The 9487-nt window shown below is 49.0% G+C and overlaps 17 non-coding genes and 1 pseudogene across 17 annotated transcripts; 14 read left to right on the top strand and 4 right to left on the bottom strand.

The window, feature by feature from the left end:
• Positions 1-526: 526 nt before the first annotated feature.
• On the bottom strand, positions 527-639 carry LOC134997704 (U5 spliceosomal RNA). The gene has a single exon (XR_010200095.1). It is a non-coding gene; the product is annotated as a U5 spliceosomal RNA (small nuclear RNA).
• A 275-nt stretch (positions 640-914) lies between these two features.
• Positions 915-1030, bottom strand: LOC134997701 (U5 spliceosomal RNA). Its single transcript, XR_010200092.1, has one exon. It is a non-coding gene; the product is annotated as a U5 spliceosomal RNA (small nuclear RNA).
• Positions 1031-1316: 286 nt separating this feature from the next.
• LOC134997703 (U5 spliceosomal RNA) lies at positions 1317-1433 on the bottom strand. The gene has a single exon (XR_010200094.1). It is a non-coding gene; the product is annotated as a U5 spliceosomal RNA (small nuclear RNA).
• A 270-nt stretch (positions 1434-1703) lies between these two features.
• On the bottom strand, positions 1704-1819 carry LOC134997702 (U5 spliceosomal RNA). Its single transcript, XR_010200093.1, has one exon. It is a non-coding gene; the product is annotated as a U5 spliceosomal RNA (small nuclear RNA).
• Positions 1820-1963: 144 nt separating this feature from the next.
• Positions 1964-2127, top strand: LOC134997711 (U1 spliceosomal RNA). Its single transcript, XR_010200101.1, has one exon. It is a non-coding gene; the product is annotated as a U1 spliceosomal RNA (small nuclear RNA).
• Positions 2128-2279: 152 nt separating this feature from the next.
• Positions 2280-2442, top strand: LOC134997696 (U1 spliceosomal RNA). Its single transcript, XR_010200088.1, has one exon. It is a non-coding gene; the product is annotated as a U1 spliceosomal RNA (small nuclear RNA).
• Positions 2443-3116: 674 nt separating this feature from the next.
• On the top strand, positions 3117-3280 carry LOC134997697 (U1 spliceosomal RNA). Its single transcript, XR_010200089.1, has one exon. It is a non-coding gene; the product is annotated as a U1 spliceosomal RNA (small nuclear RNA).
• A 152-nt stretch (positions 3281-3432) lies between these two features.
• LOC134997734 (U1 spliceosomal RNA) lies at positions 3433-3595 on the top strand. The gene has a single exon (XR_010200123.1). It is a non-coding gene; the product is annotated as a U1 spliceosomal RNA (small nuclear RNA).
• Positions 3596-4266: 671 nt separating this feature from the next.
• On the top strand, positions 4267-4430 carry LOC134997719 (U1 spliceosomal RNA). Its single transcript, XR_010200109.1, has one exon. It is a non-coding gene; the product is annotated as a U1 spliceosomal RNA (small nuclear RNA).
• A 152-nt stretch (positions 4431-4582) lies between these two features.
• LOC134997699 (U1 spliceosomal RNA) lies at positions 4583-4745 on the top strand. The gene has a single exon (XR_010200090.1). It is a non-coding gene; the product is annotated as a U1 spliceosomal RNA (small nuclear RNA).
• A 674-nt stretch (positions 4746-5419) lies between these two features.
• Positions 5420-5583, top strand: LOC134997715 (U1 spliceosomal RNA). The gene has a single exon (XR_010200105.1). It is a non-coding gene; the product is annotated as a U1 spliceosomal RNA (small nuclear RNA).
• A 152-nt stretch (positions 5584-5735) lies between these two features.
• Positions 5736-5898, top strand: LOC134997744 (U1 spliceosomal RNA). Its single transcript, XR_010200133.1, has one exon. It is a non-coding gene; the product is annotated as a U1 spliceosomal RNA (small nuclear RNA).
• A 674-nt stretch (positions 5899-6572) lies between these two features.
• Positions 6573-6736, top strand: LOC134997691 (U1 spliceosomal RNA). The gene has a single exon (XR_010200083.1). It is a non-coding gene; the product is annotated as a U1 spliceosomal RNA (small nuclear RNA).
• A 152-nt stretch (positions 6737-6888) lies between these two features.
• LOC134997746 (U1 spliceosomal RNA) lies at positions 6889-7030 on the top strand (annotated as a pseudogene).
• A 695-nt stretch (positions 7031-7725) lies between these two features.
• LOC134997749 (U1 spliceosomal RNA) lies at positions 7726-7889 on the top strand. The gene has a single exon (XR_010200137.1). It is a non-coding gene; the product is annotated as a U1 spliceosomal RNA (small nuclear RNA).
• A 152-nt stretch (positions 7890-8041) lies between these two features.
• Positions 8042-8204, top strand: LOC134997700 (U1 spliceosomal RNA). Its single transcript, XR_010200091.1, has one exon. It is a non-coding gene; the product is annotated as a U1 spliceosomal RNA (small nuclear RNA).
• Positions 8205-8875: 671 nt separating this feature from the next.
• Positions 8876-9039, top strand: LOC134997710 (U1 spliceosomal RNA). Its single transcript, XR_010200100.1, has one exon. It is a non-coding gene; the product is annotated as a U1 spliceosomal RNA (small nuclear RNA).
• Positions 9040-9191: 152 nt separating this feature from the next.
• On the top strand, positions 9192-9354 carry LOC134997695 (U1 spliceosomal RNA). The gene has a single exon (XR_010200087.1). It is a non-coding gene; the product is annotated as a U1 spliceosomal RNA (small nuclear RNA).
• The last annotated feature ends 133 nt before the right edge of the window (positions 9355-9487 follow it).

Genomic DNA, 9487 nt, shown 5'->3' with positions numbered 1-9487 from the left:
GTAGCATGGTCAAGAAAGTTCTGTTTGAAAAGAAACAAACATTTACTGTCATTGTTATGCAAATAAACTTACATTAAAGCTAACAAGAAAGCACACTCGTTCTGTCTTTAAACTGATAAAAGAAACCCCAATAATATGGGCATACCTCCCAACTTTGTCGGCTCGCAAAGAGGGACACACGCGCGGCGAAGTCGCGCGCGCTCCCAAAAAGGGCGTGGCCTAAGTAAAAGGGGGCGTGGCTTCGCGGGAGGACCCGCGATCGCGAGTCACGCCCCCGTTTTCGGCACTGAGGGGGCATGCCCAGCGCTCTGTGAGCCGCTGGCATGCCACCTCTCCCTCTGACTTCAGTGAATAGACGCTGTGCGCATGCGCACAGCGTCTTTTCACCGCTGCTCTGCTAAGCAGGGCAGCGACAGACAGAGCCTCCCAATTGTCCTCCCCACCGCGGGACACTGCGGCCCGCAGGTGGGACAGCGGGACAGTCCCCAAAAAACGGGACTGTCCCGCGAAAATCGGGACAGTTGGGAGGTATGATATGGGGCATGCAAAAATTTAGATAAAACTCAGTTTTGCTCCTCTCCACGGAAATCTTTAATAAAAGGCGAAATATTTGTTAGTTCTGAAGAGAAACCAGAGCATGACCAAGATTCCACCTGTCGCCTGAGTGCCATGCCAGCAGTTCTCATTCAGCTGAAAGTGAGCACCCAATTTGAATGAAAGAAAGCAGATTTCTCACCAGGCTTCCCCTTGCTATAAACATGGTTTGTACTCTTTTCCATGTGCTCCCAGATCTTTCAAGCAATTAGTGTGGTCAAGAAAGTTCTGTTTGAAAAGAAACAAACATTTACTGTAATTTCTATGCAAATGAGCTTACATTAAAGCACACTCGTTCTTTCTTTAAACAGATAAAATAAAACCCCAATAAGATGGGGCATGCAAAAATTGAGATAAAACTCAGTTTTGCTCCTCTCCACGGAAATCTTTAGTAAAAGGCGAAAGATTTGTTCGTTCTGAAGAGAAACCAGAGCATGACCAAGATTCCACCTGTCGCCTGAGTGCCATGCCAGCAGTCCTCATTCAGCTCAAAGTGAGCACCCAATTTGAAAGAAAGAAAGCAGATTTCTCACCAGGCTTCCCCTTGCTATAAACATGGTTTGTACTCTTTTCCATGTGCTCCCAGATCTTTCAAGCAATTAGTATGGTCAAGAAAGTTCTGCTTGAAAAGAAACAGACATTTATTGTCATTGTTATGCAAATAAACTTACATTAAAGCTAACAAGAAAGCACACTCGTTCTGTCTTTAAACTGATAAAAGAAACCCCAATAATATGGGGCATGCAAAAATTGAGATAAAACTCAGTTTTGCTCCTCTCCACGGATAATCTTTAATAAAAGGCGAAAGATTTGTTCGTTCTGAAGAGAAACCAGAGCATGACCAAGATTCCACCTGTCGCCTGAGTGCTGTGCCAGCAGTCCTCATTCAGATCAAAGTGAGCGCCCAATTTGAAAGAAAGCAGATTTCTCACCTGGCTTCTCCTTGCTATAAGCATGGTTTGTACTGTATTCCATGTGCTCCCAGATCTTTAAAGCAAGTAGCATGGTCAAGAAAGTTCTGTTTGAAAATAAATAAACATTTACTGTCATTTCTATGCAAATGAGCTTTCATTAAAGCACACTCATTCTATCTTTAAACCGATAAAAGAAACCCCAAAAAGATGGGGCATGCAAAAATTGAGATAAAACTCGGTTTTGCTGCTCTCCACGGAAATCTTTAGTAAGAGGCGAAAGATTTGTTCGTTCTGAAGAGAAACCAGAGCATGACCAAGATTTTTATCTGAAAATATGTGTTCTCCCTGCAGTTGTTGTCCCCAGATGAGAGTTCCCGTGTGCTGCTTCAGCTGAATCTCCTTTACTTGACAGAGATGTGCCTGAGCAGCGGCCCTCCCCAGCCCTATCCCAAATCATACTTATTTTGCATAGGCGATACCATGGTCATGAAGATTGTTCTCCCAGGGTGAGGTTCATTCATTGCATTCTGGGTATGCTGACCCCTGTGATTTCCCCAAATGTGGGAAACTCGACTGCATTATTTGTGGTAGTGGGGGACTGTGTTTGTGCTTTCCTCTGGTCAGCTCTGGTAAAAGTCAGATTTATTTGTCTCAGATCTTCCTCTAGCCTTGTTCTTCTTTCGAGAGTTCCCTTGTGCTGCCTCAGTTGGATCTCTTTCACTTGACAGGGGGGTGCCCGAGCAGCGACCCTCCCCAGCTCTAGCCCAACTCCTACTTACCTGCCAGGTGAGATACTATGATCATGAAGGTGCTTCTCCCAGGGCAAGGCTCACCCATTGCACTCTGGGTGTGGTGCCCCTGCGATTTCCCCAAATGTGGGAAGCTTGACTGCATAATTTGTGTTTCCCCTGGTCGGCTCTCGTATAATTCAGATCTCTTTGTCTCAGGTCTCTCTCCAGCCTAGTTTGCTGTCTGTTTCCACTTCTTTTTTCATGAGCCCCTCCCTTTTATACCCTTGTGCACTATCCTGACTTCTCCTCTTGTCTGCTTACTTTGTGCCTTCCAATGCACAATGCAAACTACAGGTAGTGCTGCAGGGCCAACACCCTTTTACTTGCCGTACAGAGCAGCTCTGGAGCTGTTACAGTGCCCAGCTGCTGCAAGAAATCAGCTTGAATGCTTCAGGGGCTGGGGCATAGCCAACATGAGCCCCACACCGAAGGAGGGTGGAGGTGTTTAATGCGAACTAGGGGTCATCCAAGCGCCGCAAAAGGCCGCTATGCCCTGCACGCCCCTTTTCTCTTTTCATATGCAGACGAGGGTTGAAGCCAACTTTGACCCACTGCTTGGATGACATCACCGTATGCAAATCCATCTGCTGCAGGCCTTCCCCCAGGAATGCTTGCACTAGTTGTTGCATTTGGTTTGTTGTTTGGGGGTGCTTCATTATTAGGCAGCCTTCTGCCCTCCCATGTTCATCTGAAAATATGTGTTCTCCCTGCAGTTGTTGTCCCCAGATGAGAGTTCCCTTGTGCTGCCTCAGTTGAATCTCCTTTACTTGACAGAGATGTGCCTGAGCAGCGGCCCTCCCCAGCCCTATCCCAAATCATACTTATTTTGCATAGGAGATACCATGGTCATGAAGATTGTTCTCCCAGGGTGAGGTTCATTCATTGCATTCTGGGTATGCTGACCCCTGTGATTTCCCCAAATGTGGGAAACTCGACTGCATTATTTGTGGTAGTGGGGGACTGTGTTTGTGCTTTCCTCTGGTCAGCTCTGGTAAAAGTCAGATTTATTTGTCTCAGATCTTCCTCTAGCCTTGTTCTTCTTTCGAGAGTTCCCTTGTGCTGCCTCAGTTGAATCTCCTTCACTTGACAGGGGGGTGCCCGAGCAGCGACCCTCCCCAGCTCTAGCCCAACTTCTACTTACCTGGCAGGTGAGATACTATGATCATGTAGGTGCTTCTCCCAGGGCAAGGCTCACCCATTGCACTCTGGGTGTGCTGCTCCTGCGATTTCCCCAAATGTGGGAAACTTGACTGCATAATTTGTGTTTCCCCTGGTCGGCTCTCGTATAATTCAGATCTCTTTGTCTCAGGTCTCTCTCCAGCCTAGTTTGCTGTCTGTTTCAACTTCTCTTTTCTTGAGCCGCTCCCTTCTATGCCCTTGCGCACTATCCTGACTTCTCCCGTCTGCTTACTTTGTGCCTTCCAATGCACAATGCAAACTACAGGTAGTGCTGCAGGGCCCACACCCTTTTACTTGCCGTTCAGAGCAGCTCTGGAGCTGTTACAGTGCCCAGCTGCTGCAAGAAATCAGCTTGAATGCTTCAGGGGCTGGGGCATAGCCAACATGAGCCCCACACCAAAGGAGGGTGGAGGTGTTTAATGCGAACTAGGGGTCATCCAAGCGCCGCAAAAGGCCGCCATGCCCTGCACGCCCCTTTTCTCTTTTCATATGCAGACGAGGGTTGAAGCCAACTTTGACCCACTGCTTGGATGACATCACCATATGCAAATCCATCTGCTGCAGGCCATCCCCCAGGAATGCTTGTACTAGTTGTTGCATTTGGTTTGTTGTTTGGGGGTGCTTCAGTATTAGGCAGCCTTCTGCCCTCCCATGTTTATCTGAAAATATGTGTTCTCCCTGCAGTTGTTGTCCCCAGATGAGAGTTCCCTTGTGCTGCCTCAGTTGAATCTCCTTTACTTGATAGAGATGTGCCTGAGCAGCGGCCCTCCCCAGCCCTATCCCAAATCATATTTATTTTGCATAGGCGATACCATGGTCATGAAGATTGTTCTCCCAGGGTGAGGTTCATTCATTGCATTCTGGGTATTCTGACCCCTGTGATTTCCCCAAATGTGGGAAACTCGACTGCATTATTTGTGGTAGTGGGGGACTGTGTTTGTGCTTTCCTCTGGACAGCTCTGGTAAAAGTCAGATTTATTTGTCTCAGATCTTCCTCTAGCCTTGTTCTTCTTTCGAGAGTTCCATTGTGCTGCCTCAGTTGGATCTCTTTCACTTGACAGGGGGGTGCCCGAGCAGCGACCCTCCCCAGCTCTAGCCCAACTCCTACTTACCTGCCAGGTGAGATACTATGATCATGAAGGTGCTTCTCCCAGGGCAAGGCTCACCTATTGCACTCTGGGTGTGGTGCCCCTGCGATTTCCCCAAATGTGGGAAGCTTGACTGCATAATTTGTGTTTCCCCTGGTCGGCTCTCGTATAATTCAGATCTCTTTGTCTCAGGTCTCTCTCCAGCCTAGTTTGCTATCTGTTTCCACTTCTTTTTTCATGAGCCCCTCCCTTTTATACCCTTGTGCACTATCCTGACTTCTCCTCCTGTCTGCTTACTTTGTGCCTTCCAATGCACAATGCAAACTACAGGTAGTGCTGCAGGGCCCACACCCTTTTACTTGCCGTACAGAGCAGCTCTGGAGCTGTTACAGTGCCCAGCTGCTGCAAGAAATCAGCTTGAATGCTTCAGGGGCTGGGGCATAACCAACATGAGCCCAACACCGAAGGAGGGTGGAGGTGTTTAATGTGAACTAGGGGTCATCCAAGCGCCGCAAAAGGCCGCCATGCCCTGCACGCCCCTTTTCTCTTTTCATATGCAGACGAGGGTTGAAGCCAACTTTGACCCACTGCTTGGATGACATCACCGTATGCAAATCCATCTGCTGCAGGCCTTCCCCCAGGAATGCTTGCACTAGTTGTTGCATTTGGTTTGTTGTTTGGGGGTGCTTCAGTATTAGGCAGCCTTCTGCCCTCCCATGTTCATCTGAAAATATGTGTTCTCCCTGCAGTTGTTGTCCCCAGATGAGAGTTCCCTTGTGCTGCCTCAGTTGAATCTCCTTTACTTGACAGAGATGTGCCTGAGCAGCGGCCCTCCCCAGCCCTATCCCAAATCATACTTATTTTGCATAGGAGATACCATGGTCATGAAGATTGTTCTCCCAGGGTGAGGTTTATTCATTGCATTCTGGGTATGCTGACCCCTGTGATTTCCCCAAATGTGGGAAACTCGACTGCATTATTTGTGGTAGTGGGGGACTGTGTTTGTGCTTTCCTCTGGTCAGCTCTGGTAAAAGTCAGATTTATTTGTCTCAGATCTTCCTCTAGCCTTGTTCTTCTTTCGAGAGTTCCATTGTGCTGCCTCAGTTGGATCTCTTTCACTTGACAGGGGGGTGCCCGAGCAGCGACCCTCCCCAGCTCTAGCCCAACTCCTACTTACCTGCCAGGGGAGATACTATGATCATGAAGGTGCTTCTCCCAGGGCAAGGCTCACCCATTGCACTCTGGGTGTGGTGCCCCTGCGATTTCCCCAAATGTGGGAAGCTTGACTGCATAATTTGTGTTTCCCCTGGTCGGCTCTCGTATAATTCAGATCTCTTTGTCTCAGGTCTCTCTCCAGCCTAGTTTGCTGTCTGTTTCCACTTCTTTTTTCATGAGCCCCTCCCTTTTATACCCTTGTGCACTATCCTGACTTCTCCTCCTGTCTGCTTACTTTGTGCCTTCCAATGCACAATGCAAACTACAGGTAGTGCTGCAGGGCCCACACCCTTTTACTTGCCGTACAGAGCAGCTCTGGAGCTGTTACAGTGCCCAGCTGCTGCAAGAAATCAGCTTGAATGCTTCAGGGGCTGGGGCATAGCCAACATGAGCCCCACACCGAAGGAGGGTGGAGGTGTTTAATGTGAACTAGGGGTCATCCAAGCGCCGCAAAAGGCCGCCATGCCCTGCACGCCCCTTTTCTCTTTTCATATGCAGACGAGGGTTGAAGCCAACTTTGACCCACTGCTTGGATGACATCACCGTATGCAAATCCATCTGCTGCAGGCCTTCCCCCAGGAATGCTTGCACTAGTTGTTGCATTTGGTTTGCTGTTTGGGGGTGCTTCAGTATTAGGCAGCCTTCTGCCCTCCCATGTTCATCTGAAAATATGTGTTCTCCCTGCAGTTGTTGTCCCCAGATGAGAGTTCCCTTGTGCTGCCTCAGTTGAATCTCCTTTACTTGACAGAGATGTGCCTGAGCAGCGGCCCTCCCCAGCCCTATCCCAAATCATACTTATTTGGCATAGGAGATACCATGGTCATGAAGATTGTTCTCCCAGGGTGAGGTTTATTCATTGCATTCTGGGTATGCTGACCCCTGTGATTTCCCCAAATGTGGGAAACTCGACTGCATTATTTGTGGTAGTGGGGGACTGTGTTTGTGCTTTCCTCTGGTCAGCTCTGGTAAAAGTCAGATTTATTTGTCTCAGATCTTCCTCTAGCCTTGTTCTTCTTTCGAGAGTTCCCTTGTGCTGCCTCAGTTGGATCTCCTTCACTTGACAGGGGGGTACCCAAGCAGCGACCCTCCCCAGCTCTAGCCCAACTTCTACTTACCTGGCAGGTGAGATACTATGATCATGTAGTTGCTTCTCCCAGGGCAAGGCTCACCCATTGCACTCTGGGTGTGCTGCTCCTGCGATTTCCCCAAATGTGGGAAACTTGACTGCATAATTTGTGTTTCCCCTGGTCGGCTCTCATATAATTCAGATCTCTTTGTCTCAGGTCTCTCTCCAGCCTAGTTTGCTGTCTGTTTCAACTTCTCTTTTCTTGAGCCGCTCCCTTCTATGCCCTTGCGCACTATCCTGACTTCTCCCGTCTGCTTACTTTGTGCCTTCCAATGCACAATGCAAACTACAGGTAGTGCTGCAGGGCCCACACCCTTTTACTTGCCGTTCAGAGCAGCTCTGGAGCTGTTACAGTGCCCAGCTGCTGCAAGAAATCAGCTTGAATGCTTCAGGGGCTGGGGCATAGCCAACATGAGCCCCACACCAAAGGAGGGTGGAGGTGTTTAATGCGAACTAGGGGTCATCCAAGCGCCGCAAAAGGCCGCCATGCCCTGCACGCCCCTTTTCTCTTTTCATATGCAGACGAGGGTTGAAGCCAACTTTGACCCACTGCTTGGATGACATCACCGTATGCAAATCCATCTGCTGCAGGCCTTCCCCCAGGAATGCTTGTACTAGTTGTTGCATTTGTTTTGTTGTTTTTCGGGGGTGCTTCAGTATTAGGCAGCCTTCTGCCCTCCCATGTTTATCTGAAAATATGTGTTCTCCCTGCAGTTGTTGTCCCCAGATGAGAGTTCCCTTGTGCTGCCTCAGTTGAATCTCCTTTATTTGATAGAGATGTGCCTGAGCAGCGGCCCTCCCCAGCCCTATCCCAAATCATACTTATTTTGCATAGGAGATACCATGGTCATGAAGATTGTTCTCCCAGGGTGAGGTTCATTCATTGCATTCTGGGTATGCTGACCCCTGTGATTTCCCCAAATGTGGGAAACTCGACTGCATTATTTGTGGTAGTGGGGGACTGTGTTTGTGCTTTCCTCTGGACAGCTCTGGTAAAAGTCAGATTTATTTGTCTCAGATCTTCCTCTAGCCTTGTTCTTCTTTCGAGAGTTCCCTTGTGCTGCCTCAGTTGGATCTCCTTCACTTGACAGGGGGGTACCCGAGCAGCGACCCTCCCCAGCTCTAGCCCAACTTCTACTTACCTTCCAGGTGAGATACTATGATCATGTAGGTGCTTCTCCCAGGGCAAGGCTCACCCATTGCACTCTGGGTGTGCTGCTCCTGCGATTTCCCCAAATGTTGGAAACTTGACTGCATAATTTGTGTTTCCCCTGGTCGGCTCTCGTATAATTCAGATCTCTTTGTCTCAGGTCTCTCTCCAGCCTAGTTTGCTGTCTGTTTCAACTTCTCTTTTCTTGAGCCGCTCCCTTCTATGCCCTTGCGCACTATCCTGACTTCTCCCGTCTGCTTACTTTGTGCCTTCCAATGCACAATGCAAACTACAGGTAGTGCTGCAGGGCCCACACCCTTTTACTTGCCGTTCAGAGCAGCTCTGGAGCTGTTACAGTGCCCAGCTGCTGCAAGAAATCAGCTTGAATGCTTCAGGGGCTGGGGCATAGCCAACATGAGCCCCACACCGAAGGAGGGTGGAGGTGTTTAATGCGAACTAGGGGTCATCTAAGCGCCGCAAAAGGCCGCCATGCCCTGCACGCCCCTTTTCTCTTTTCATATGCAGACGAGGGTTGAAGCCAACTTTGACCCACTGCTTGGATGACATCACCATATGCAAATCCATCTGCTGCAGGCCTTCCCCCAGGAATGCTTGTACTAGTTGTTGCATTTGGTTTGTTGTTTGGGGGTGCTTCAGTATTAGGCAGCCTTCTGCCCTCCCATGTTTATCTGAAAATATGTGTTCTCCCTGCAGTTGTTGTCCCCAGATGAGAGTTCCCTTGTGCTGCCTCAGTTGAATCTCCTTTACTTGACAGAGATGTGCCTGAGCAGCGGCCCTCCCCAGCCCTATCCCAAATCATACTTATTTTGCATAGGCGATACCATGGTCATGAAGATTGTTCTCCCAGGGTGAGGTTCATTCATTGCATTCTGGGTATGCTGACCCCTGTGATTTCCCCAAATGTGGGAAACTCGACTGCATTATTTGTGGTAGTGGGGGACTGTGTTTGTGCTTTCCTCTGGACAGCTCTGGTAAAAGTCAGATTTATTTGTCTCAGATCTTCCTCTAGCCTTGTTCTTCTTTCGAGAGTTCCATTGTGCTGCCTCAGTTGGATCTCTTTCACTTGACTGGGGGGTGCCCGAGCAGCGACCCTCCCCAGCTCTAGCCCAACTCCTACTTACCTGCCAGGTGAGATACTATGATCATGAAGGTGCTTCTCCCAGGGCAAGGCTCACCCATTGCACTCTGGGTGTGGTGCCCCTGCGATTTCCCCAAATGTGGGAAGCTTGACTGCATAATTTGTGTTTCCCCTGGTCGGCTCTCGTATAATTCAGATCTCTTTGTCTCAGGTCTCTCTCCAGCCTAGTTTGCTGTCTGTTTCCACTTCTTTTTTCATGAGCCCCTCCCTTTTATACCCTTGTGCACTATCCTGACTTCTCCTCCTGTCTGCTTACTTTGTGCCTTCCAAT

This window comes from Pseudophryne corroboree, unplaced genomic scaffold (assembly GCF_028390025.1).
Source record: "Pseudophryne corroboree isolate aPseCor3 unplaced genomic scaffold, aPseCor3.hap2 scaffold_1462, whole genome shotgun sequence".
Lineage (NCBI taxonomy): Eukaryota > Metazoa > Chordata > Amphibia > Anura > Myobatrachidae > Pseudophryne > Pseudophryne corroboree.
Note: the sequence above shows the minus strand (reverse complement) of the source record. Positions and strands in the feature narration are given on the sequence as shown.